We start from the raw sequence: 24,430 nt of genomic DNA, 5'->3' as shown, positions 1-24,430 counted from the left end.
TTCACCATACACCTGCAGGTGACATCAGGGCACTAGAGGCTTGTGCTTCTGCCAGATAGGCCTTGTGTGAAGCAATCTGCACAATAAACAAACATCCCGGGTATTTCTGAAAGAGTTGGTCAGTAAACCACAGTTGGGAAAACTTCTAGGCAGGACAACACACCACGTTTTAGGCACTAGGGGATGTGGGTAAGTCAGAGTCCCCCAGAAGAGGGAATGAGTGCTTGATTATACCAATATATCATTTTATATTCTTGAATGTATCAGTTATCTACTGCTATATAACAAATTATCCCAAAAATCTTATGGCCCAAAACAATGATAATCATTGATTATCTTACACAGTGTCTGTGGGTCAGAAATTTGGAGGCCACTTAGCTGGAAGGTTTTGGCTCAGAGTGTCCCATGAGGTTGCATCAGATGTTAGCTGGGGCCACCTCATCCGAAGGCTTGATTGGGGCTGTGGGATCTACTTCCAAGATGGCCTACTCATATGATATTGGCAGGAAATCTCAATTCCTTGCCAAGTAACTCCGCCAGCCCCCACTTGCATGTCCTCACGACAAGATGGCTGGTTCCTCCAGAGGGAAATGTGGAATCCACACTGCCCTTTTATGATTTAGGCTTGGAAGTCAATTTTTTCATTTCTACCAGACTCTATTGGTCATGCAACTCAGCTCTATTCACTATAGGAAGGGACTACACAAAGTTGTGGACACTAAGAGGCTGGAATCTTTGGGGGGATCTTGGAGGCTGGTTACCACCCCATGTTAGCACAGAGCCTGACACATACAGGTAACTGAGTTAGTGACTGGTGAACGTTGACTGTTGAATGTTGACCCTAGCCCTGTGTAAGGCCTGCGCCTTCCCTGAAAAGATTATATTCTTTTTAGAAAGTTAAAATAGAGATTGAATAAAGAGAGGCCAGCACAAGCTAATGCTCAAGAGAACAATAAACTGAATTGGCTCAGAAGGCTAAGAGTAGCCCAGGAAAGTATCCAGACACCTTAATGGCAGGCAGAGAGCCAGCTGAGTACCTATTCTGACCCTGCAAAGGAAGTTCCTTGTGGCTTGGAAGTTTGGGGCAGGAAGCTCCCACTCTCTGCAGCTTGCCCTGAGCCTCTAGCTGAATAGCTGAGTGACATTAGGCTGATTCTGCCCTCTGTTTCCTGCCTGATGGCTAACACCATCTATGACTCTTGTTCCAGTCAGGGACAAGCCTGAAGAGTGTGAGAACTAGAAAGGCCCCAAGAGGCCATCAGGTCCTCCTGAGGTCTGATGTGAAGAAACTGAAGTCCCGAGAGAAAAGAGGGTTATCTAAGGTCACCAGCAGACATACTCAACACCCATTTGGGGCCAGGCCTTCTGCTGGGACATTGACACCCATCACATCCTTTAATCTTTACGACAATCCTGAACCATAGGAATGATGAATCCCATTTTACAACGGAGTCCAGGAAGGAAAGTGTGCTGTAGACAGTCACATAGCAAAGAAGCGGTGGAGCCTACATTTGAACCCCAGTCTCTCTAACCTTCAGGGTCGTGGTCTTGCAGGGTAGAAGGTGGGCAAACGGAAGAGATGGTGGAGTTGGACACCTGGGCCCCTACCAACAGTGGGCTCTCGGGACCATGTCTATCTCCTGCCCCCTCCAGCCCTGGCATGGGCTCCCTGAGTGGTGCTAGGGACACAGGGCCATGTTTAGCAATCCCCAAGCAGAGCATCCTGCTTCAGGATGGAGCCCACAGTGGTGACACCACTGGGCTTTTGGCTGCCTCCACACTCATTGCAGGAAAGGGTGGCCGCCCTGTGAGACAGTTATTGCCACATGCATGGGGCTCTGCATCTTAGGATAAGGCCATGGGGACTCAGGGGATCTGAGCTCTGGTGCAAAGGCTCATATGATCAGGACCAGTGTTGTGCAATGGTTTGGGTCAAAGGTTTGCCAGTCAGAAGCCCCAATAAACAATTCTGGGCTCCATAGATACAAATACAACAAGCTTTTTGTGGGTATCTATTGAGTGGCAGCCACAGGCCAGGACACTGGGTATACATTATTTCATATTTTCACAGCGTTCCTGGGCTGGGGGAGACATCACTGCTCCCTCTTCTAGATCAGGAAACTGAAGCCCAGATAGGGAAAACGGCACCAAAGTCGCAGAGTTATTAAATGCCCGCATCAGAATTTGAACCCGGGGCTGTGACTCTCTGACCCCCCAGTCCCGTCTGCCACCTCCGTTCTCTGTGCCGAGGCTCAGGGCCGGTAGGGGAGGCCATTCCTGTGTGTTCACCACAAGATCCCTGTTGCAGCAAGCATCTGGATTGGCAGGGTCGCCCCGGGGTTTAAGCTGGAGCTTTAGGTGCCTGACCAGACCTGCATCCAAACCCTGGCCTGCCACTTTCAGGTTCTGTGGCTACGGGGCAAATCCCTTGGTCCGACTGAGTCTCTGTTTTCTGGAACCTAGGATGGAGTAGAAACCTCTTGCGTTGCAAGTTGCTTGGGTCAAGGAGCTAACGCCTCTGGAGTGCCTTGGAAACCCTCAGGAAATACTCGGCAACCCACTGCATGATTTTTAATCAACTGGGGCCACTGTCCTGAAAAGCAGACAGAGCATCAGAGACCCCCTAGCCAAGACCTTGAGTTCCGCATGAGCCTGGGAACCCCATTAAGGGACAGCCCCCTTCAGGGGAGGTGGCATTAGCCTTATCCTTACAGAGAAAGACTCTGAGCTGAAGCTCAGAGCCGGTAAGGAACTTGCTGAAGGCTGCACAGCCATGGAGGTGGGACTGGGACTTGGAGCTCATGCTCCTTCCACCAAACCTATCACATTCATCTCGGCCTCCCAGGGTCCAGCACAACTGGGACCTGACAAATGCTGCATTCAGGAGGGGGGCATACTTTGCAGGAGTACATAAGGGCACTTTTACCCAAATCTGATGCAAATGCTACTGTGGGCACTGATAAGGGTTTGATGGGCAGCCTTCAGAACCCAGTCCTTCCCTCCATCCCTCCCCAGCCCAGCCTCATCACTCAACACAGGCTCCCATGGGAACTGACTACTCAGCCTCAGCCACCTCCATATCACACCACCCCGCCCCAGTGTCCTTCTTATTTGTCCTGTGGGGGGGGCAGGACTCCCTACCTCCCCTTTAGAAAATATTTCATTACCTTCTCTTTACTATACAGTTCATTTTATTACAGGAAAAATAGTCAATAGAGAATGAAATTCTCTATCATTTCAAATATTCATTTCAAAATGAAAAACGAGAAGCTAAGAATCAGCTGCAGCCCAACCACTGAGAGACAAGTGGACAAGAGCCATTACAATCTCCCGAGCTTCTGGTCTAAGTAGACACACACGTATGGACATTTACATAATTTTTTTTTTAACTGAAATGCTGTTTGGAAACCTGCTTCATTGTCTTAAAAACAGTGTGATGACAGAAATAATTCCTGTTCATCACGGACAAAGTACAAACTGTGAATGGCACAAAGACAAAAGTGAACATGACCCCCCATGGTCCATATTCGGGGGTGATTTCCTCTCAGTCTATTTTTCGGTGCCTGTAGGATGAGGTATGAAATTGTTCCAGGGCATTCGAGTATAAAATTTAATATATTTTCTTTCTAAATCGAAGGAATGTGTTTTCAGGGTGGGGCAATCTGGAAAGTCGAGGAAGGGCCTCTCATCCTCAGTCTCTCATGGGCTGCCCCTGCAGTCCTCCCTGGCCTCTCAGAGGTCAAGCCAGGGTCCCCGGAGTCACAGCTCCAGTACCTGCCCCCGTGGCCTCTGTGCCAGTGCACCCATCAGTGGCTCAGCTACCTCCAGGCCACCCCCAGGCCCCCGACCCAAGTCTCGGTGGACACACTTTCCACCTTTTTCCACCTTCCCTTTCCACCCACTTCTGTTCCCTCTGACCCTTGAACCCCTCTCCATGCAGAACCATCCAACGCCATCAGTTCTGGGAGCACTGGCTTTAGCGGGGGAAAGGCTGGTAAATTCTCGGCAAGAAAGCTGTTGTGTAGGGAAGGAGATGCTACCTCTCTTTCTTCCTTGAGTCTCCTACATTTGCAAGGGCAAGTCAGAAATTAATGTGCCAACAAGTTATCCTGTCCAAAACATCCACCTACAGTAAACAAGAATGTAGGCTTTTGTCATCTTTTCTGTTCCCTCTCTTCATCTTATTTTCTCTGCTACTCAAGCTCTTCTCTTTCTCCTTCCCAGTTCCTTTTCCTGTTCATCCCAGCGCTCAGTGGCCTAGCCCTCTTTTGAACTCCTAAGCCTTCAGGTTAATGGATCGTCACCCTGGATGGGGTGACTCGGGCCACTGCTATGAGGTAGACATGGCTGGTCTTTGAGCACCGCAAGATCAGGGTCTGTATGGCTCTTGGGGGTACCCTGGAGGAAGTGGCTGGGGGCCAAGCAGGAGTGCAGATGTGGCTCTTGACTGAGAGTTATGAAATCGGACAGAGGACATCTGTCCCCAAACCTTCTCTCCACCAGTGCAACATAGAGGCTCCTCCTAGGATGGGTTCATAGAGTCAGAGTGGCAAGTGTCAGCCCAAGCTTAGGGATAAACCTGGTATTTGTGGCCACCATGGAAAAAGTGGGAAACCCAGCAGAAGCCTCGGCATCATCTGGAGTATAGGGAAGCCCAAGGCTGGCAGCCACTTTCCTGGTTCATGGCAAAACATCTGTGCAAGGTGGCCCAAGACCAGGCATAAACAGGAGGGGGTTCTTGGAGTGTCTGGAAATAAAAGTGGGTGATGGGTGGATGGAGGATGGCTAACCCATGACCCCAGTGGCAAAAGAGTGGTCTTCATTGCCCTAGCCACCCCCCGCCCCCATGGCTTCCATCATTTGGTCTGGCTTAGCTGGAGCATGGTTCAGGCTATCCCGGATAGCCAAGGAGAACCCAGAGGAAAGAAATGTTTTGGTCGCCTTATTTTGTGCGTGTGCTCATCCTTATTTATTTATGGTTGTGATAAAATGAGCAATTTCCTGCTTTGGCAAACGGGGTGTCCGGACCATTGGTGACTTGTTCTCACTGCCGGTGTCATCATTACGAATGCCAACAGAGCAGCTGTTGGGGAGATATTTGCCCCTAAACAAATGGCCCAACTGGTGAGCTCCACTGTTTCCCTGACTGTTCTGTGGTATTTTGTCCTCTGCTGGGGGCTGGCACCTCTCATTAACGTCAGGTTTCAGCAATGCTCCGTGCTCACCAAAGTATCACCGGCTCTCTGGTGGCTCAATCACTACCTTGTTAAAGTGGTCCATATATTTAAGTCATTTCTAAATTCAACAGGTGCCTTACACATAGCAGGCAGTCAGTCTTCACACTCTCATTCAATCCGGGAGCCCAGGAAAGGGCCCCAAAGGAGAGCTCTTTTCCTGTCAACCCTAGTGCAACCCTAGTGCAGCTGCCAGCAGATCAGGGTCCCTGGTCGGGTTATGCCCTTGCTCAAACACCTTCAGTGGCTCCCTATGACCTACATGATAAAGTTTAAAATCCTCACCGCTCAAGATCCGGGTCTGACTTCAGCGGGATTTTCCAGCCTCCCCTTCTATGCACCCTTCCCACATCCTGAATTCCAGCCTTCTCCAGCGATCACCAGTCCCTTCACCATTCAAAGCCAGAACCCTTCCTAGCTCCATTCTCAGTTTCTGCCATGGCCCTTTTATTCTAATCTTCATCAAAATGGAACTTTGGTGGGCACCTGGGTGGCTCAGTCAGTTAAGCATCCAACTCTTGGTTTCAACTCAGGTTGTGATGGCAGGGTCCTGAGATCAAGCCCTGCCTCCCACTTGGTGCGCAGTCTGGGTTGAGATTCTTTCCCCCTCCTTCGCCCTCCCGTCCCCTGCTTGCACTCGTTCGCTCTCTAAAATGAGTAAATAAATAAAATCTTCAAAAAAAAAAAAAGAAAGAAAAAGTAGAGTACCATAGAATTTTGTCTCCTGTCACATACACTGGAACTTCTTAGGGTTGGGGATGTTGTTTAGCAATGTGTCCCTCACGCCCTGCCCTCAGGAGCAGTTCAGTAAATCATGCTTGGTGCTTTTTACCTTCAGCCTCTCTAATCACCATGACAACCTAGCAAACTAGGCAGTGTTTTCCCCCAAATGAAGTCTCAGGTTAAGCAACTCGACCAAAGTCAGATATGCTTAGTCTCAAAGGCAGAACTCTTCTCACGGTGTCTAAAGAAGGTTTAATGTGTCTGTGCTAAAAACAAAAACAAGACAAAAAGCAAAACAAAACAACGAAGACCCCAATCTGCTTCATAGAAGCAGCGTTACCGGGACCTAATCCCACCTCTCATGGGAGGGCGTGTTTTTCGGGAGCTCCCTGCCTGGGCGGACCCCCACCCCCACCCCCTTCTCTGAAGTTCGGTTTCCTCAGCCGTCAGGGGGTAAGATATTAGTAGCTTCCTTCTTCGGCTGACAGAGATAACACACACAAAGGACGCAGCGCGGTGCTAAGCCAAGTCCCCTTCCTTCCTGGGTGCCCTGCCCCGTCTCCTCCTCGGTGGCTGAGGCGCGGCGGCCGGGGCAGGGCGGGGCAGGGGGCGGAGCCTGGCCCCTCCTGACCCGCTGCCAGAATCCCACATCTGGCCCCTCAGGGTGGGAGTGGGAAGGGAGCCAGGCTCCCTGGACGCTGATGAAATGTGTCTGTTGTGGGCCTGTTGGGCAATGCTGAAACTAGGGAGGAAGGAACAGCAACCGCCGCGTCTCCCGGCTGGGTCCCGGGCAGCTTGAGCAACGCCCCGGGCACTTGCTCCATCCGACCAGCAAGGGCTATGATGCCCTAGGGTAGGGTGTTGCACCACGTTCTTAGAAAGCTGCCTCTGTACACGCTGTGCCATTTAGGGCCTCAAATGGTTTTGTTTCATCACTGTCTTTTTCACTTCCAAATTTCTGAGGGGAAATTGGGAGACAGTGATGTGGTGAAATGATCATTATTAGCCAACTTTCCCGAGAACTTACTCCGTGTGCTACCCTGTGCTAAGTGCCTTCGTATATGTGGTCTCTGGGAATCCACACGCCAACCCTCTCAGGTAGGTACTGTTCTGCACGCGAGCCAGCGAAGAAATTGAGGCCCCGAGGGGTTGAGCAGCTTGCCCATGGTCACACAGCGGATAAACGGGGGAGCCAGGATTTGAGCTCGAACTGCACGGTTCTGGGACCCTTAACCACAACTGGCACTGCCTCCCGTGAGTGAAAAGAAGCCGGCTTTGCAGTCAGGCTGCTCTGGCCTCGAATCTCAGCAATGCTGCTGGCTCGTTACATGTCCTCAGCAGGGCCCTTTCTTTTCTCTGGATCTCAGCTTCCCCATCGGCAGAGAAAGTGGGTTAGAACAGATGGCTGGTTCTCAATTTTTCTTTTAGCTTTTTTAAAAAATAGAATGCTTCAAGCAGGGATCAACTGCAGACAGGGGCGAGAGAACCTCACAGGGTGACGGGAACATTCTAAACCTGGATTGTGGTGATGGTTGCACAACATCATAGATTCTCTAAAAAGCCTTGAATCATACACTTCCAATGGGTGAATTTTATGGTATGTAAATTACACCTCAATAAAGCTGTAAAAAACTAGAGTATTTTATGAAGCCACAGTACTCAGTCCCCAGTACCCCACAGGATTGTTCAAAAATCAGTAGAACCATGTGGATTCTGGATAGCCTCAGACTCTGACCTTCTAGAACCCCGAGTTCATTTTTAGCCCCTTCCTTGTGCAGATTTCTGTGCTGAGGTGTGGACAAAGATTCCATCCTCTACCTTGTCAGCCCACCCCAGCAGAGCACCTGGCCCGCGGGAGATGCCCAACAAGCATTATTCTATGAGTGACAGACTGAGGAGTAACTTGAACATTTTCCCAAGGGTGGACCAGACTTCAGACTGCTTGGAGGCAAGTACTGTGTTTTCCTTTCCAAACACCCAATTCCCAAAACAGACCAGTACAAGTAGGGATTTGGTTGTGGTTTGTTGAATGAATAAACAACTCAGCCCCTGCTCATGAGCCAAATTGAGAAGGCAAGGTATCACTGTATATATACAGTGGTTCCCCCCTTATCTGTGGTTTCCTTTTCCGCAATTTCAGTTACCCACAGTCAAGAGTGCTCCTGAAGCAGACGATGCTCCTTCCAACATTATTATCAGATCAGAGGTGTCCCAGCCCTAGGTCACAGTGCCGACGTCACTCCCCTGACTTTGTCTCATCACGTGGGCATTTTATCATCTCACATCATCACAAGAACAAGGGTGAGTACAGTACACTAAGGTATTTTGAGAGACACCATCATATAACTTTAATTACATTTGATCGTTACAATTCTTGTACTTTTATTATTGTTGTTGCTAATCTCTTACTGTGCCTAATTTATAAATTAAACTTTCTCATCAGTACATATGTTTAGGAAAAAACACAGCCCGTGTAGGGTTTGGTGCCGTCTGCAGTTTCAGGCATCTGCAGAGTGTTTTGGAACGTATCCGTCATGGATAAGGGAGCTACTGTATGCAGACTGTGCACTACTGAGGTTGTGTCCATTGTAAGTTACAACTGTAAATTTAAGGCAAACAAAATGGACTGGGAAGGTATGGAGATGAGAGCCTGCAGATCACACCACGGAAAGGGTAGGTAAAAAGCAGTTCTGTGGGTCTACGAAGCAGCAGACCCGGCTCATCTGTTTAGGAAACCTCTATGGGAGAAAGCAGCTGGACCTACCTTCAGTCCCTGTGTTATCCTCCCTTGACATTCAGATTCCAGGAGAAGGACGTCTGATTAGTTTGGCTGGGATCACATGCCCTCCTTTAGCCAAAAATAGTTGTATCGACAGTCTATAAAGACCGTGTTTAGTGCGGGTTGGGGGTGGGGCTCAAAACCAAACCTGGGTTCTGATTCTAGGAGAAGAAGAGGTAAATGTTGGGCAGATCAAAACACCCAGTCTCGGGAGCACTGGCTGGCTCAGTAGGTAGAACGTGTGGACTCTTGATCTTGAGCTTGTGGGTTCAAGCCCCATGTTAGGTGTAGAGATTACTTAAAAATAAAATCTTTAGAAAAAGGTGTCCACCAGAAAGTCCCGTAACAGCAAACGATGGAAATGAGAATTGAAAGAATTAATAGATATTCCACCAAGGCAGGTAAGCACAGAACCACCATGTAGGGCTGCCCCCAAATGCCATGGCAGGCAGGCGTCAGAGAAGCCAGCAGGCAGTAGGCTAAGATGTTAAGGAGAGCTGGGACAACTTATAGTTTCTTCTTCTTTTTTCTTCTAGTCAGACTCTTGGCTAAGCTACTCACTACTACTGATAGCCATCTCGTAGCAGCAGGGCCATTTCCTGTCTGTTCTGGAAAGCTCGGGAATCCAGTGGCTTTGACTAAGTGGTCTGAGGAGAACTGTTGTCAGCAAGGCGCCTTGACACCCCCTTGGCGCTTCCCCGGAGGCATCTGCTGTGGGGCCCTTGCTAAGGCCATGAGCTCCGGCCAGTGTTTCAGAGGAAATAAGGAAAGAAAGACCAAAAGACTGCTCTCCAAACTCCTTCTGAGGCACCTGCTCTTTATCTATTCTCTGATTTAATGCTGGCAGCTGGTCAGCAAGCTGAGCATGATTAACACCATCTGTCAGTCGAAGCGACTGAGATTGATGAAGTGACCTGCCCGGTGACAAGTGGGAGAATTGGGATTTGAACCTAGGACCAGTGAGCTCCAAAGACCCTGCTTGACTGCTGTACTGGGGCCCTCCCCAGGGGTCAGTTCAGCTTAGACACGTCGTGTAACTTCCCTGGGTTTCCCCCACCTGCAAGCCAAGGAGCTGAAAGCTAAGTGAGGGGGTCGTCTCCTGCCCTCATTCAGAAGCGTCCCAGACAGCGACAGGTGGGTGCAGCCGGTGAGGCCCAGGCCACATTGAGTGTCAAGAAGAGATGACTGATTGAAGTGGCTTTCAGCAGAGAAGCCAGCCCACCACAGGCTGGAGGCAAGACCTAAGCATGTGAGTCACCCCCACCTCTCCCTGCCACCAGAGGGGATGGGGACAACCCGTGTCTGGTCTCCTCGGGCCCCTACCCCCACCCTCAAGGGTGTCTCAGAACCAAGGCACAGACTCCACCGAGATTAGGACTACGTGCTCAGACACACACACAGACTTTGCAAACAATGCAGGGAAATAAAGTTCTCACAGGAAACATTATCATACTGACTCACGACAGACCCATCCATAAAACAAACTCCTGGTACCTGGGGCCGCCTCAGAGAGCAGTGGCCCGGGAGATAGGCCCACTCTCTCCTGGGCCCTGGAGGAAGTGGGTGCCGCCGGGGGGGAGGGGCAGCTTCCCCTGCCCGCTCTGACGCCTGCCTGGGATCTGAATTATTTGTCAGAGGGAGAAAAATGATTATTTTTAAAAAGAAGCACAAGTCCCAGAGCATCACGGCCTCTTTGCCTTGTCACAAGAGCTCTGTTGCAAAAAACCTCTCTTGATGTCGTGGTATTTTGCAAGTCATTTGCCATGCCAGTGCAGAAAACATTATGGTCCCCAGAGGCCTCTGTCTTCACCAGTCCCTGCCTTGCAAAGCAGGCTTGACTGTTGCCAGCATGGAAAGACATTTTGATCCAAGTCTGTTTTCAGATCAGAGAAGGCAGGTCCGTGCATCATGGAGACATCCGATGGACAGCTGTTACTTGTTAGGAGCCTCAGCACCTCATCTGCAAAATGGGAACAGTCATCAGAAAAGAAAGTAAGAAAATGTATGTTTATCACAGGGCGCAGTGTTCGTTTTCCTGACCCGCTGTGAGACGCAGCCAGGAAAAGGGCCTTGGGAATCTGAAGACCCTCATCCAAGTCTTGACCCTACCGACCCCTTCTTAATCCTGGGAGCCTTGGCAAGCTGGGCCTCATCCGTACCTCAATTTCCAACTCTGGAAAAGCAAAGGCTTTGACCAGTCCTGACATCCCTGGCCCCCAGGGTGCGACGTAGCTTCGAGGCGAGCTGGGTTATCAGCCAGGTTTAGGATTTTGGGTCACGAGGGGCTTGAGTACCAAGGAGATGGAGTGTTCTGGCTGTTCCAGTCTCCGCTGAGCCCTGGCCATTTTCCCATCCTAGAATAAGAATGACAGGGCACCTGGGTGGCTCAGTGGGTTAAGCCTCTGCCTTCGGCTTAGGTCATGATCTCGGGGTTCTGGGATCGAGCCCGCATCAGGCTCTCTGCTTGGCAGGGAGCCTGCTTCCTCCTCTCTCTCTCTGCCTGCCTCTCTGCCTGCCTCTCTGCCTGCCTCTCTGCCTGCTTGTGATCTCTATGTGTCAAATAAATAAATAAAATCTTAAAAAAAAAAAAAAAGAATGACACATGGTGTCCAGGATCTGCCCTGAGGGGGAGCAGGGTTGACACCTCCCTCTGGTTGTGGAGAATGCGTTGGGTGACCACTGGGAAGGATTTGTGCCCTCCTTCAGGCCCTGGCCAACCCCAGCCTCCCCTGGGAGTGCTGCCAGCTGACTTCCAATCCCAGGTACACAGCATGGTTTTGGTAAATGACATGTCCTCGGGCCACAACTGGCACTGAGGCCCTGGTGAAATCACGCCTAGCCCTGCTCTCTCCATCCATTCCCCCTCGTGGTGACCAGGCTGGTCTCTCAAGAACATATTCTGACCAAAACCCTACAGTGGCTATGGCTCAAGCTCCTTATTTTGGCCGTCGAGTTTCTCTGGGATCTCGCCTCCGCGGAGCTCAGCAGCTTCACTCCTACCATTTCTCTTACCTACCGTATGCTCTAGACTCACTTAAGGACCCACAGTTTCCTGAACCTGCGTGGTGTCACATCTTAGTGCTTTATGCATGCTCTCCACACTGGTAGGTTGTTCCTTCTATTAGCTTCTAACGAACTCCTATTCTGCCTTCAAAGCTGAACCGCAATGTCCCCTTTTCTGTCGGATAGCCTTAAACCATCTTCCAAAGAGTTGCTTTCTGTGCCCTGTCCATCTCTCTGTCATAATAGCTATCACGCCGTCCTATCATTTACTTTTCTTTACAGATCTGTATCCTGCTTGGGATCACAAGCTTAGTAGGTTAGGTATTGATTTCTGAGTACTTTGTCCCAAACTCTTAAAATGTCCTCATCACATTTAGGAAATGTCCCTCCCCACCATGGCTATTGCTCTTTAAGGAATCTCTGAGGGAATCTCTGAGGGCGCTCAGATTTAAAACCAAATGTCCTTCAAGCCAGCCAACTTTGCCTGGAAGCTTTAGAAGCTTATTTTTCTACCAAATAGATGCCAAACAGGTTTGCAACGTTGGTGTCCTAACAGCAGCTGAGGCACGCCTGCATTTTTAAAAGGTTTTAATGTGTAACTGTTTAATTCTTCCCGATGAGATGTTTTCTAGGCGATAGAGATATTTTGTAAATAATATACTTCCTTTGTGTAGGAGGTAAAGCAGGGAATGAAAAGTCAACAGGGGCACAACTGTTCTGCCAGCCCCGAAGCCCAGAGGATGAGAAATAGGATGCATTTCAGCCCTAAGGACTGGACGCCCAGGGATGTAGGTCTGTCAGGAGAGGCGTCTGGAGCACTTCCTAAAAATCTTGACCTGTCGCTGTCACTAGGGAAGGCTAATTAAAGGAAATCAAAGACCAGTAGCCAAGAGATTCCAATGTGCTAGAAAAACAAAGGCAGCCACCATGCAAACTGCTAAGTCAGCTCTCTGCTCTAGCCCTAACCTGCTCCCCTCCCACCCACCCAAACATTCATTCTTTTCTTCACCCTATTTTCTCTTACCAACACCTGTTTGTCTTTGTTCCGCTCAAGGAAGAACAGGCCCGGCCAGGCAGCTCACTGCTGCAGTTCAGAGCGAGGACAGGGAGATGCAAATTAAAAGGACAAGACTCCTCGATTCCTCCATCAGAATGACTAAAACTAAAAAGACTGACCTTAGCCAATGTTGGCGAGGGTGTGGATCAACTAGAACTCTCCTCTTCTGGTGGGAATGCAAAACGATGCAGTACAGCACTTATTATAACGCTAAATAGCCACTTTGCCATATAAGCAAGCCAGCCATCCACTCCTAGGTGCTGCCTTTTTTTTTTTTTTTAAGATTTTATTTATTTGGGGTGCCTGGGTGGCTCCATGGGTTAAAGCCTCTGCCTTCAGCTCAGGTCATGATCCCAGGGTCCTGGGATCGAGCCCTGCATCTAGCTCTCTGCTCAGCGGGGAACCTGCTTCCCTTCCTCACTCTCTGACTGCCTCTCTGCCTACTTGTGATCTCTGTCAAATAAATACATAAAATCTTTTTTAAAAGATTTTATTTATTTATTGAGAGAAAGAAAGAGAGAGATAGAGAGAGGGCCCGTGTGAACAGGGGGAGGGGCAGAGGGAGAGAGAGAATCTCAAGCAGACTCTGTGCTGAGCTCGGAGCCCAACTCAGGGCTCACCCATCACAGGGCTCAATCTCAGCACCCTGAGATCACAACCCAAGGTGAAATCAAGAGTCGGTCACTTAACTGATGGAGCCAGCCAAGAGCCTCCAGGTACTTTCAGAAGTGAAGTTAAAACCTGCATCTACTCAAACACCTGCACGTGAATGTTCAGAGGAGCAGTGTTCACATAAGCCAGAAAGTGGAAACCACCCCATAGTCCATCAGCAGATAAATGGATCAGCAAAATGTGTTCTGTCCACATGACAGAGTATTATTTGGCCATGAAAAAGGGGGGGGGGTGAAGTACTGATAGATGTTATAACATGGATCAACCTTAAAAACAAAATGCCAAGTGAAAGAAGGGTATGAGAGAAGACCACGTGCTGTTATGATTTCATTTATATGAAATGTCCAGAATAGGCAAATCTACAGAGACAGAAAGTGGATCAGTGGTTGCCAGGGGCTAGACAGAGGAAGAGAAGAGGAACGACCACTCGTGAGGAGAGCATTTGTTTTTCGGGTACTGAAGATGTTCTAAATTTGACTGGTGATGGTCATACAACTCTGCGACTATGTAGGAAAAAAAAATAATCGCACACTTTAAAAAGGCACATTGCCTGGTGTGAGAATTAGATCTCCTTAAAGCTGTCTCCAGCGCTGATACATACACATGACGATGAGGGCCGTGGCTCAGGCCCACAGCAAGGACTCACACTGTGTGGGGAGTCCGGTAATTAGACCTGCAGATTGGATCCAGCTGCGGGATCTTGTTTGCCTGGCCGCGTTGAAAACTTCATTGGATCTCTTTGCCTGCAGGCTGGGCTTGTTCTCACTAGTCCTCTGTCAGGCACACAGGATTTAGCAATTACACAATCTGTCCATCCCTTCACCAGGGCGGGAGACCCTTGAGTATCCAGGGCGGCAGGAACGTGACCCTGACCTCAACTGAGCTCCTCTAGAAGCCACTGTACCTCACTCCTTCACTAGTGTTACATCACGGGATGCCAGAATGCTGGCAAATAGGGCTGCTGCACTCATGAAGTGGCAGACCCTGGGACAGGTCCCCACTGTCAGCCTGAGATGGGTCTGGTGTGCCATTGCTCCCTCTTTTGCACAATACAATAGTAGAAAGCATTCATGAAGTGCTTAACTGTGTACGGGCGCAAGTATAAATCTTTAGTATGTAACATCTTTCATCATGACCCTAAAGGGGGCGTCCGGCCCCCTGTGGAGCCACTGGTGATTGTACACCTGGCTCAAGGCCACGCAGTGGTAAGTGGCGGAGTAGGAAGGAACCCCAGTGGGTCAGGCCCCAGGCCCACATGCCCCAGGCCTCCTTGAGGTTATAGTGGCAGAGCCGGAAGGGGCCCGAGGTGTTACCTGCTCCCACTGCATCTGCGTTAGGAGAAGGCAGAGGGTGGGGATGACCCAGGGCTTGCCCAAGGATCAGACGCAGCCAGAGCCAAGCTATTCAGCCCTGAGACACTGGGGCCAGCCGCACTGGCTGCGGATCAGGGGCAAAAAGGGGCAGGGTATTTACCCTGTGACAGGCAGGAAGAAGGGCAGAGAAACACCACAGGCATTTCTGTCCTGAAGAGTTAGATGGGGGAAATTAGCAGGTAGATGGTGGCTTCACATTGATGGAGAGGATGCGAGGAAGGGAGGGTGAATGGAGGGAGGGAGGGAAGGAGGGAGGGAGTCTTCTCAGCTCAGTGAATACTGAGAAGATAAATGGTTTTATTTCTTGGTTGGTTGGTTGGTTGGTTGGTTTTCAGGGTCATCAGTAATGGACAAAGCATAGGTTCAGTTGTCTGGTCAAAGTAATCCCTGAACTTTCTTATTGAAGGAAACCCTGGCAGACAGGCATTTAGCTCCAGGAGATCCTGCCCCACCCAGTTCTTCTTGGACTACCCACTGGGTCTTCCGCTCTACACCCATTTAACAGAGACTCAAGATCAAAATCTTGATTTTGAAAGGTTTATCCAGTTAAGAGGTATTGGGCTCACTCTTATTGATAGATACAGTTTGTTTTCTTTTCTTTTCTTTTTTTTTTTTTTTTAGATTTTATTTTTTTATTTGACAAAGAGAGAGTGAGCAAAAAGAGAGAATACAAGCAGGGGTAGAGGGAAAGGGAGAAGCAGACTCCCCACTTAGCAGGGAGCCAAAGGTGGGGCTCGATCCCAGGACCCCGGGATCATGGCCCGAGCCAAAAGCAGATGCTTAACCAACTGAGCCACCCAGGTGCCCCAATGCGATTCATTTTCTTATGTACAACTCATTTTAACTGTCAGGTAGGAAGCCCAGAAAATAAGTTCATGTCATTGCCAGCTAGTAGAGTAAGGGTGGCTGGCATTGTTGAGTGCCCCCCACCTGCCAGGTGCTGAGTGAGGCTCTGTGCACATTATCCTCAAATCTTTCCATGTCCTTGCGAGGTAAGCTCTGCTTCCCCCATCTTACAGGAGAGCAACCTGCAGCTTAGGGGCCCATGAGTGCCAGCTCTGGAATTCTCCAGTCTCTGAGAGTAGATGCTTTTTCTCTTTATCTCTTTTGGCCTTTGTTGATGCCCAGCGATAGGGCTTTCTACAACTGGGCCAACTTTCCCTGTCTGACTGGTTAACAAACATTCCAAGTAGACTTATCAACCACTTACGCCAGTGGGTATTATGGGAAGTTCTCGTTCATTTCATCTGTAGCAGGGTCTAAACACAAAACAAACAGGAAACTGTGCTCATTAAAAAAAATATGAATTCAATTGTATCAATCAAAAGAAGTTTGTAGAATTGTTTAAAAAATGCGTTTACAAATTCCTTTCTCCTCTGTACTTCATTAGCGCAAATGACATACTCTGTTCTGGTATCAGGGCTGGGACAGTTGTCTCCCAGCTGCTGTCTCTGCTTGCTGGCCATCCCACTGCTCCGTGGTATCTCTTTGGACAGGGTGGAGGCTGTGTGCGGGCACGGTGGGCAGGGACAAGGGAGACCTAGACTGGGCTTTGTCAGGCATGCTCGGGAAGTAGTAGTAAATGCAAGGTCTGCTCTGAGAAGTGCCGTGAGAAGGGCTTCAATAGAAAGTTGCAAGCATGTAGAGAAGGGACAGGGCCTTTCTGTCTCAGGGAAACTGCAAGGCCGGAAGATGGGTATGAACTAGACAGGAAGACACTGTGAGGGAGGACACCGCCGGCCGAGGGCCCAACTTCTTTCTCCCCATCACTGCGGCTACCATGGATGGCCACATGCCAGGCTCTCCACCAGACATTATCCACATTTGGTCGCTGGATCCTCAGAGCAACCACTGAGGCAGCTACCGCTCCCGCCCCTCCTTTCCAATGAGCAAACTGAAGTTCCAAGGGGTTAAGCCACTTGCTTACAGGTAAGTTCCAGAAGCAGGCTCTGCATCCAGGTCTATTTGAAGCCAGAGCCCCTACTCTTAGATTGATTTACCATTTTCAAAGAACTTTCAAATTTGTTATCCCATCTGATCTTCCTGTACCCGGAGTTTCTCTATGTCTCACCAGCCTGTTGGCACAAATGAGTCACCCTACCCGTAACAGTGTGAATTTTACTTGCTCGGCCTCTCCCCCTCCCCTTGCTCACCCGGGTTCTCCAGCCACCTGCAGAGCCTCACCGACCTCAGGCGAGAGTCCCCAGGGGGTGTCTTCAGTCACCTTTTCCTCCATGGCTCCCCTTGTTCAAGTTTACTGCCCAATAAGGTCGTGGAAGATCCCAAGCTCTCTGCCCAAATGTGTCCCTTTTGAGAATCCTTTCCCAATGACCTGAGCCTCAGGACCTTGCACCTGGTATGTGACCTCAGCTACCCCCAGCCTCCCTCATCCCCACCCGCATCAGCCTCAGTTTTCTTATCTGGGAAAGCAGAGAGTTTAGTCCAGTTCCACACATGTTCACTGAGCAGGGGCTCAACGTAATGGTGAACCATGGAACCGAAGGAAGGGGTTGAATCAGGCCAGGCCCTTGATAAGACACACACATAAGCAATTATACCCCCAAGCCCCATGTGCAAGGGTTGGGGGTGGGGGTAAAGGCCACAAGGGAATCAGACTGCTGTGGAAAGGGCTGTTGCTGGCTGGGGAAAGGCCCATATGGCAGCCATTCATCAAGGCCTTAACATACACCAGATCCCGGGCTCAGAGCTTTACCCTCGTTAACCCATTTCATCCTCCCTCATAGCCATTTGGGGTAAAGACCAGAACTACCCCCAGGTTAGAGAGGAAACTGAGGCACAGAGAGGTGAAGTCTTTCACCCAAGGTAACACAGCTAGTAAGTGGTGACAGAATGAGGTCTACCAGCCCTGGGCTTTTAATTGCTATCTTCATAGGAGTGGGGCCAGCAAACTTGGCTTCGTAAACTGAGCTTAGTCCAGATACTGTTGCACTCCATCCTTCCTACGGTATGATTCTTGGGCTAGAATGGCACATTGTTTCCCCATCTGCACTGGCATCTGGAAGGAGAATTCCTGGAGCTCAAGTAAAACCATGGGGATCATCTCCTAAATCACTGGATAAAACTCAAGTGGACGGTCAGGCTGTTCAAGTTGAAAGTTTTCCTCCTGTGCAATTTTCAGAAAACTTGGGAGCCCTGTATCCTTGTTCCTGTGAGATCTGAGCCTATGCTAGTATTTGGCTGATCACTAAGAATCATGACCATGAATCTCAGGGAGCACTGGCAAGCACTTCGCATGTGCTGCCTCATTTCACCCTCCTGGCAACATGGGGCAGACAACTGCTCTCGCTTTTACAGAGAAGAAAACCAAGGCTCAGACGGGAAGTGTCTTTCTGGACATGACCCAGGTCATCAGTGTCCAGCCCTTGAAGCCAGCCCTAAAACCTGCCTCCTAACCAGGACGTGCGAGCGTTTTCCTATTTCATTTCTTTCAGGGGTTCTCAACCGGGGCTGCACATTCGAAATACCTGGGATACTTTTTAGAAGACTGTGGCTAGGCCCATCCCAGACCAATCAAATCAGTCTCTGGGAATGGACATGGGTTGAAAACTTGGCTCTAGGACATGCCTGATGTTCTCCCAAGAGTCTCAGCCTGACCTGGAACTTCCGAGAGAATTGGATGGTGGGAGGGGGAGGAGTGAAGGTTAGCAGATTCTTCTTCCTCTCAGCTTCCTTTAGATCTCCTCCTTTTCCAGCCCACCCAGGGACTGGCCTCCAGCCTCTCTCTTGATTTGAGATCATTTGGCATTTGGGATAAGATTTCTATGTGGCCCCTACTGCACACAGTGCCTCATAAGCCTGGCATGTAATAGGTGCTCAGTAAACACGGGGTGAACAGATCATGAAGAGAGCCCCCCGGCTGTTCCTTGCAGGCAGATGAAGTTGCACGCATCTGTTCTGTGGGAGTTTAAAGAACAGACACCATGGGAAGAAGACATGCCTGCCCCAGCAGGTAGCACATGAGGGTGCCCCTTGTACCACCTCTTTCCCAGCAATATGTATTCACTTAAAAAAAGAAATCCTTTCTAATTTAATGGGTAGAAAACAATCTCGGTTTTGGTTTGAATTTACATTTCTTTGAATACTGGTGAGGATGAACATTTTTTTCATGTGCTTATTAGTCATTTGTATTACTTCTTCTGTGAACTGTCTGTTCCCAATTTACTAATTTACAACGAGAAATGTAACTGCCAAGGGGACTGGATACACGTGTCCTCTAGCCAACACACTCCTGTAGGCACACTCCTCGGGATGCCAAATCCTAATCAGAAGATGCTTGGTGAGCACAGAATGAGAAAAGGGAGGGGTTGGTTATGGGATTCCAGGATTTCAGGCATCAAGGCAAGCTAGACCTACGGCTGGGGTCCCCAGAATCCTTGACCATGGCATCCTCCCTCTTTCTCATCCTGCTACCTCCCTGGCTGCCCAGCTCTTCTGCAGATGGACATTTCTTTCTTTAATGACAATTACTACATTCATTTAGGGCTTCCTCTGGCCCAGGATCCCTCCTTGGATGTATGCTTAAACTTTCAAGGCAATCTTCATCCCTAATCCCTTTCCTCCAGAGCCTTCCCATTTCCTGGGGACCTACAAACTGTAGCAGATGGCTTCTGGGGTGTCTGCCCCCACCTTTGTTGCCTTGGAATTGTCCCCCTTCTATAAGTGAAAGCAGCTTCAGGGGGTCTGTACCTTCCACATGTGGAGCATTTCCGTACTTGCTTTTTTAAGTCCTTCCTTAGACTCTCTTGGGGGTCTCTGACTTCCCCAAGGTTAAGACCCACTGCTGTTGAGGACTCAGGAGTGGAAGGGAAGGTGCCAATAGCATTGCCCGAAGAATAAGAACTCAGGGAACTAGAAAGAGGGGCACACCTGGTTGTGTGGTCTGAAGAGTGCCTGGAGCAGGAAGAACAGGTGAGATGTTGTTTAAGAGCAGAAGGAAACAGAGGATTTTTAGGTGGGCAAGTCCTGGGTTTCTCTGACCTCAAAGGCGCAATAGTCCCCTTCCTGGTGGTCCTTAGCCCTTTTTACTCTCCTCTACCCCAGGCCTCCCGAGTGATTCTCCTAAAACAAATCCCCTCCTTTACCCCTTTCTGTGTGTCCACCACACGTGGGATAAACTCCAAATTCCTGCGGATGGCATTCAAAGTCCGTCACAGCCTGAACCCAACTTTCCCTTCCAGGCTTGCTGCTTTTCCCCAGCAGACTATGGATGGTTCCTGAATAGGCCACGTGTGTTCACACCTCCAGACCTTTGCTTGAGCAAGGCCTTCTGCCTGGGATGGCCTCCCCGACTTGGCTAGCTCCTCTTTATTTTTTAAAACACAGCACAAATGTCCCCTCTTCCCTGAAGTCTTTCCCAAGCCCCCGACCGTCCTGAAAACCTTAATTGTGGCATTTACCACCTCTGTGAGAGTGTAACTTTTCCAAGCATCCTCTCTTGCTAGACTATGAGGATCCTGCCATCAAATATCATGTTTGGTTTATCTGGATGTCCAACCTCGTGCACGGTGCCCCGTGTGTAGTGCTGAATGAACGAGAAGGTCTCTGTTGTAGACTCATTCATTCTCTGTTGTAGACCATGCAGAAAGAAGCAGGAGGTCTCAGCTCAGGTTCCTACCTTGTAGGGTCTTGGGCAAATTCCTTCTTCTCTCTAGTCCTCACTTTCCTTCTCTGCATAAGGAGAGCACTGGAACTTGACTATCTACAAGTTTTTTTTATTAAGACTACCTCTGTACAGACCCTATTCTAGAAATAAACATAATGATATAATGTATATAATATATACATTGTATAATATACATTGTATATATCATATGCAATAGAATATACATAATGTATATAAATATTTGTGGTTGAATGAAAATATAAAAACAAAGTCCTTAAAGTCATATGCAGTCTAGTTCTGGAACCAAGGAAGGCAGGAGTAAGATCTCTCAGGGGAGGGATTTTTAACTTTGGGGGCACATTGTATTTCATTATAAGAAATATACTGCCTTGGCCCCAAAGACATGATGTGGTTAAGTGAAATAAACATGGATGTGAGAGTCTGGCCAAGCACAGCTAAATCTCAGCTCTGTACCCCTCCAGCTGTGTGACCTTTCACAAATCACTTCACCTCTCTGAGCTTTGAAAGTTGGAGATTATCCAGCCATCCCAGAGGGTTGCTGTGAGGACTCCGTTGGACATAGGACCCCATGAATACTAGAGGCCCTTTCCTTTTACTCCCAAGGAATGTAAGCTACAAGGAAAGGGAGCTTAGACAAGAGACTCAATCCTACCCTCAGTTTCCTCATCTGCCAACTAAGGGCTGTCGGGAGGGCTGATGTGAGGTGAAGTGAGACTGTGGGTGCAGACAACTGGGCTGAAGATGTTCGATGAATGTTAGCTTCCCTCCAAGCCTGGCAGTGGGGCGGAAACCCCAGCCCAATCTTCTTGGGCAAAAAGCTTGAAAAAAGGGACTCAGAGCTCTGGAGACAGCTGAGAAGGAAGCACAGTCAAGAAAAAGATTCACAGGAAGGCTGTGGAACACGTGACGATTTGCCTTCTCCCATCAGAAAGTGCTCTTAAACAAACAGCAAGTTTCCTCCATTAATAAGGCCTGTGGAATGCAGATGAGATTTTTTTCCTCCTCCGTTTTTGCTGATTAAGTTCCCCCAAAACCCCCTTAAGAATTTTAATAAGAAATGCAAAAATCAACAAAAGTCCTGCAAACCCTTTCCTGTTATTAAATAAAGGGAAAGTAAATATTGCAAATTGGACATATTTCATAAGAGGATGTTTTGTTTGGGCAAAAAAAAAATGAGAAAGAAAAGAAAAAGCGATCTGCTTTCTGGCAGCAAATACATGTCTTTGCTGAATTTTGGTTTCAAATTTGATGACTGGGGCATTATTCCTGGTTTGCCTGGAATTTAGGCCTTTTGACATCCGAGGCTGACATACCGAGGAGACCATGAAAGCCAGGTTTGGGCCGTGGTGGACCTCTTCTCCCCTCTCTCCTGTGAGCAGAGTAGAGAGCTTTTCAGCCACCAGCCACCAAGGAAATTATAAGCCTGAGCTCAGAGGTGGGCACCTGTAAGGGGTCACACACAAGGCAACAGCAACTTGGAACAAAGAAGAATTTTATGAGAAAGAAGAAAACCACCAAATGTTCTCTGTACTTCCTTTTTAGAATAAGAAACCTTTTATGAGACCATAAAACATATTGTCTCCATACAGCATAGTAGCCCTGCAGTCAGGTAGACCTGGACTTAAATCCTACCCTTGTCACTTCTTAGCTGGGTTACCTTGGATAAATTACTTAACCTCTCTGACTCACTTTCCTCATCTTCAAAAGGAGAGAATAGAGGGTGCCTGGGTGGCTCAATCGGTTAAGCGTCTGCCTTCAACTCAGGTCATGATTCCAGAGTCTCATTGGCCCACATTGGCCCACATTGGGCTCCCTTCTCAGCGGGGAGCCTGCTTCTCTCCCTGCTTGCCCCTCCCCCTGCTTGTGCGCTCTCTCGCTCTCTCTCCTTCTCTCTCTCTCTCTGATAAATAAAATCTTTTAAAACAAAACAAAAAGGGCAGAATAGAAGTGTTCATTAAGAGGCATGTTAAGAGGAATACATGAGTGGGGAAATGAGCAATGCAAGGAAAGTGCTAGGCTCTCTGTATACCATTATTTTGTGTCATATGCAAATGTAAAGGAAGGGGAAAAAGAATTCTGTTTGTTTGCTAGTGATAGCTAGCAAAGAACGTTAGCACTCATAATTCTACATGCCTGTCACGCCAGCCCCAGCAGATGGACAAAGTGAACATTACCCTTCATTTGTGGTTGGAGTACCTGGTGCAGCAAAGTGGTGTGACCCCGTCAAGGACACACATTAAGAAATGGTCTGTAACCTTGAGGTCACAGAAAGTAACCAAAGGAAAGGGAAGGAGGGAGAGAAGCCAGAGGGGGTGGACATTTCCAGCCAAGGCCCCTGCACCCCCTCCTGCTCTCCTCTGTCCTCCTTGTGTGGTTCCCACCGCCTCATGTAGCACTAGCTTCTCCCTGACAGGGACAGCAGTCACAGCGCGGCAGGGCCACGTGTTAGAGGCAGGGATGGGCTCTTATGCTGAAAATGCTGGTGCCCTGGACCCCACCAGCCACAAGCTCATCACAGAGCCCAGGCCTGTTATCCTAGCTTCAAAACCTATCTGCCACTTCCACTGATCCTCTTCTCCCAGGTTCCTCTCAGACCCAGAGTACTGGCAACTGCCATCATCAAACTGTTGATGATAAATGGGAAAATTATTTTGGTATATGGTTTTTCTTTCTTCTTGTGTATTTGTTTACCCGAAGCATCTTCCTGTGCAAAAATTAAAATCGATAAAGAAACACAACAAATAATTTAAAAATCACCTATATCCCCACCCCATATTTGCTTCTAGGTTTTGTTTTGTTTTTTTAAGAAACAGAAAATAAAGCTAATGTCCCTTTATCTACTACCCAAGCTGCACTGGTAACTAATGAATTTGGTGCATATCCTCCCTGTTATTTTAAAAGATTTGATTTATTTATTTGAGAGAGAGGGAGAACACAAGTGGGGGAAGGGTGAGGGGCAGAGGGAGAGCAAGAGGGACAGGCAGACTTCCCTCTGAGCGTGGAACCCAACTCGTGGGACTCAATCCCCAGACCCCAAGATCATGACCTGAGCCAAAGTCCAACTGAGCCACCCAGGCACCCCTCCCTGTTATTTTAAAATAGTTCAGTGTACCCAGATATACATTCAGTATTTGATATTGCTTGGGGTGTGTTTTAATTTAAGTAAATGGTATCAGAGGATTCATATCATTCTGCATCTTGCCTTTTATCACCAAACATATTCTTGAAATCTGTCCATGTTGATATGTATATAAGAGCTCGTTCCTTCCTTTGAACTGCTGCATAGTATTCTACCATATGAACTTTTTATACCACATTTTATATGTCCTTTGGTCTAGGGATGGTCATTTAAGTTATTCCCCCTGCCTTTTTTATTTTTTAATTGCAAACTATCATGCCTTGATTAAAAAAAAAAAAAAAAAACAACTCTGTATGTGTCTCTTTGAACATCTGTGCCCCAGATTCTCTAAGGAATTTCCCCAGAAGTCGAATGTACTTCACTGCTAAGAACTGAACAGGAGCGGCCATACCTGGGATCCACTTCCCCCTAAAGCACTTCCGCCCTGTGTGACCTTGGACAAGTCACTTCTTTGAATCTGTTTCTTACCTATAAAATGGGTATATGATAATCCCTAACTCAGTGGGTTGTTGGGAGAGAATTAAGTGAGACTATCTCTAAAAAGCAGCTGAAATAGTGCAAACAGTAGGAGCCCCGTAGCTCTCATCGTTCTTGCTACAGATTTTTCTAGCAACCAAAGAAAAATGAGAAGGCAATGCCCAACCCTCCTGCAAAACAATGCCTCAGAGGCCCGCCCAGCCCACCTTACCAAATGTCAACTCCCTTCCCGGGGCTGGCCTGCTGTCAGCTCCCTCAGTAACTGAGCAAATGTACCTCTCAGCATCTCAATTTCCCTCCTTGTAAAATGGCATAACACTCGCCTCAAA

At 48.6% G+C, this 24,430-nt stretch overlaps 1 long non-coding RNA gene across 1 annotated transcript; it reads right to left on the bottom strand.

Annotated features, from left to right (window-relative positions):
* Nucleotides 1-10,501: 10,501 nt before the first annotated feature.
* Nucleotides 10,502-24,430, bottom strand: LOC125108515 (uncharacterized). The gene is made up of 3 exons (XR_007129945.1): nt 24,313-24,430; nt 16,052-16,100; nt 10,502-10,696 (listed from the first exon to the last, which is right to left on the bottom strand). It is a non-coding gene; the product is annotated as an uncharacterized LOC125108515 (long non-coding RNA).

Source organism: Lutra lutra, chromosome 1 (assembly GCF_902655055.1).
Source record: "Lutra lutra chromosome 1, mLutLut1.2, whole genome shotgun sequence".
Classification (NCBI taxonomy): domain Eukaryota; kingdom Metazoa; phylum Chordata; class Mammalia; order Carnivora; family Mustelidae; genus Lutra; species Lutra lutra.
The sequence above is the reverse complement of the archived record's forward strand: the minus strand, read 5'-3'. Positions and strand labels throughout refer to the sequence as shown.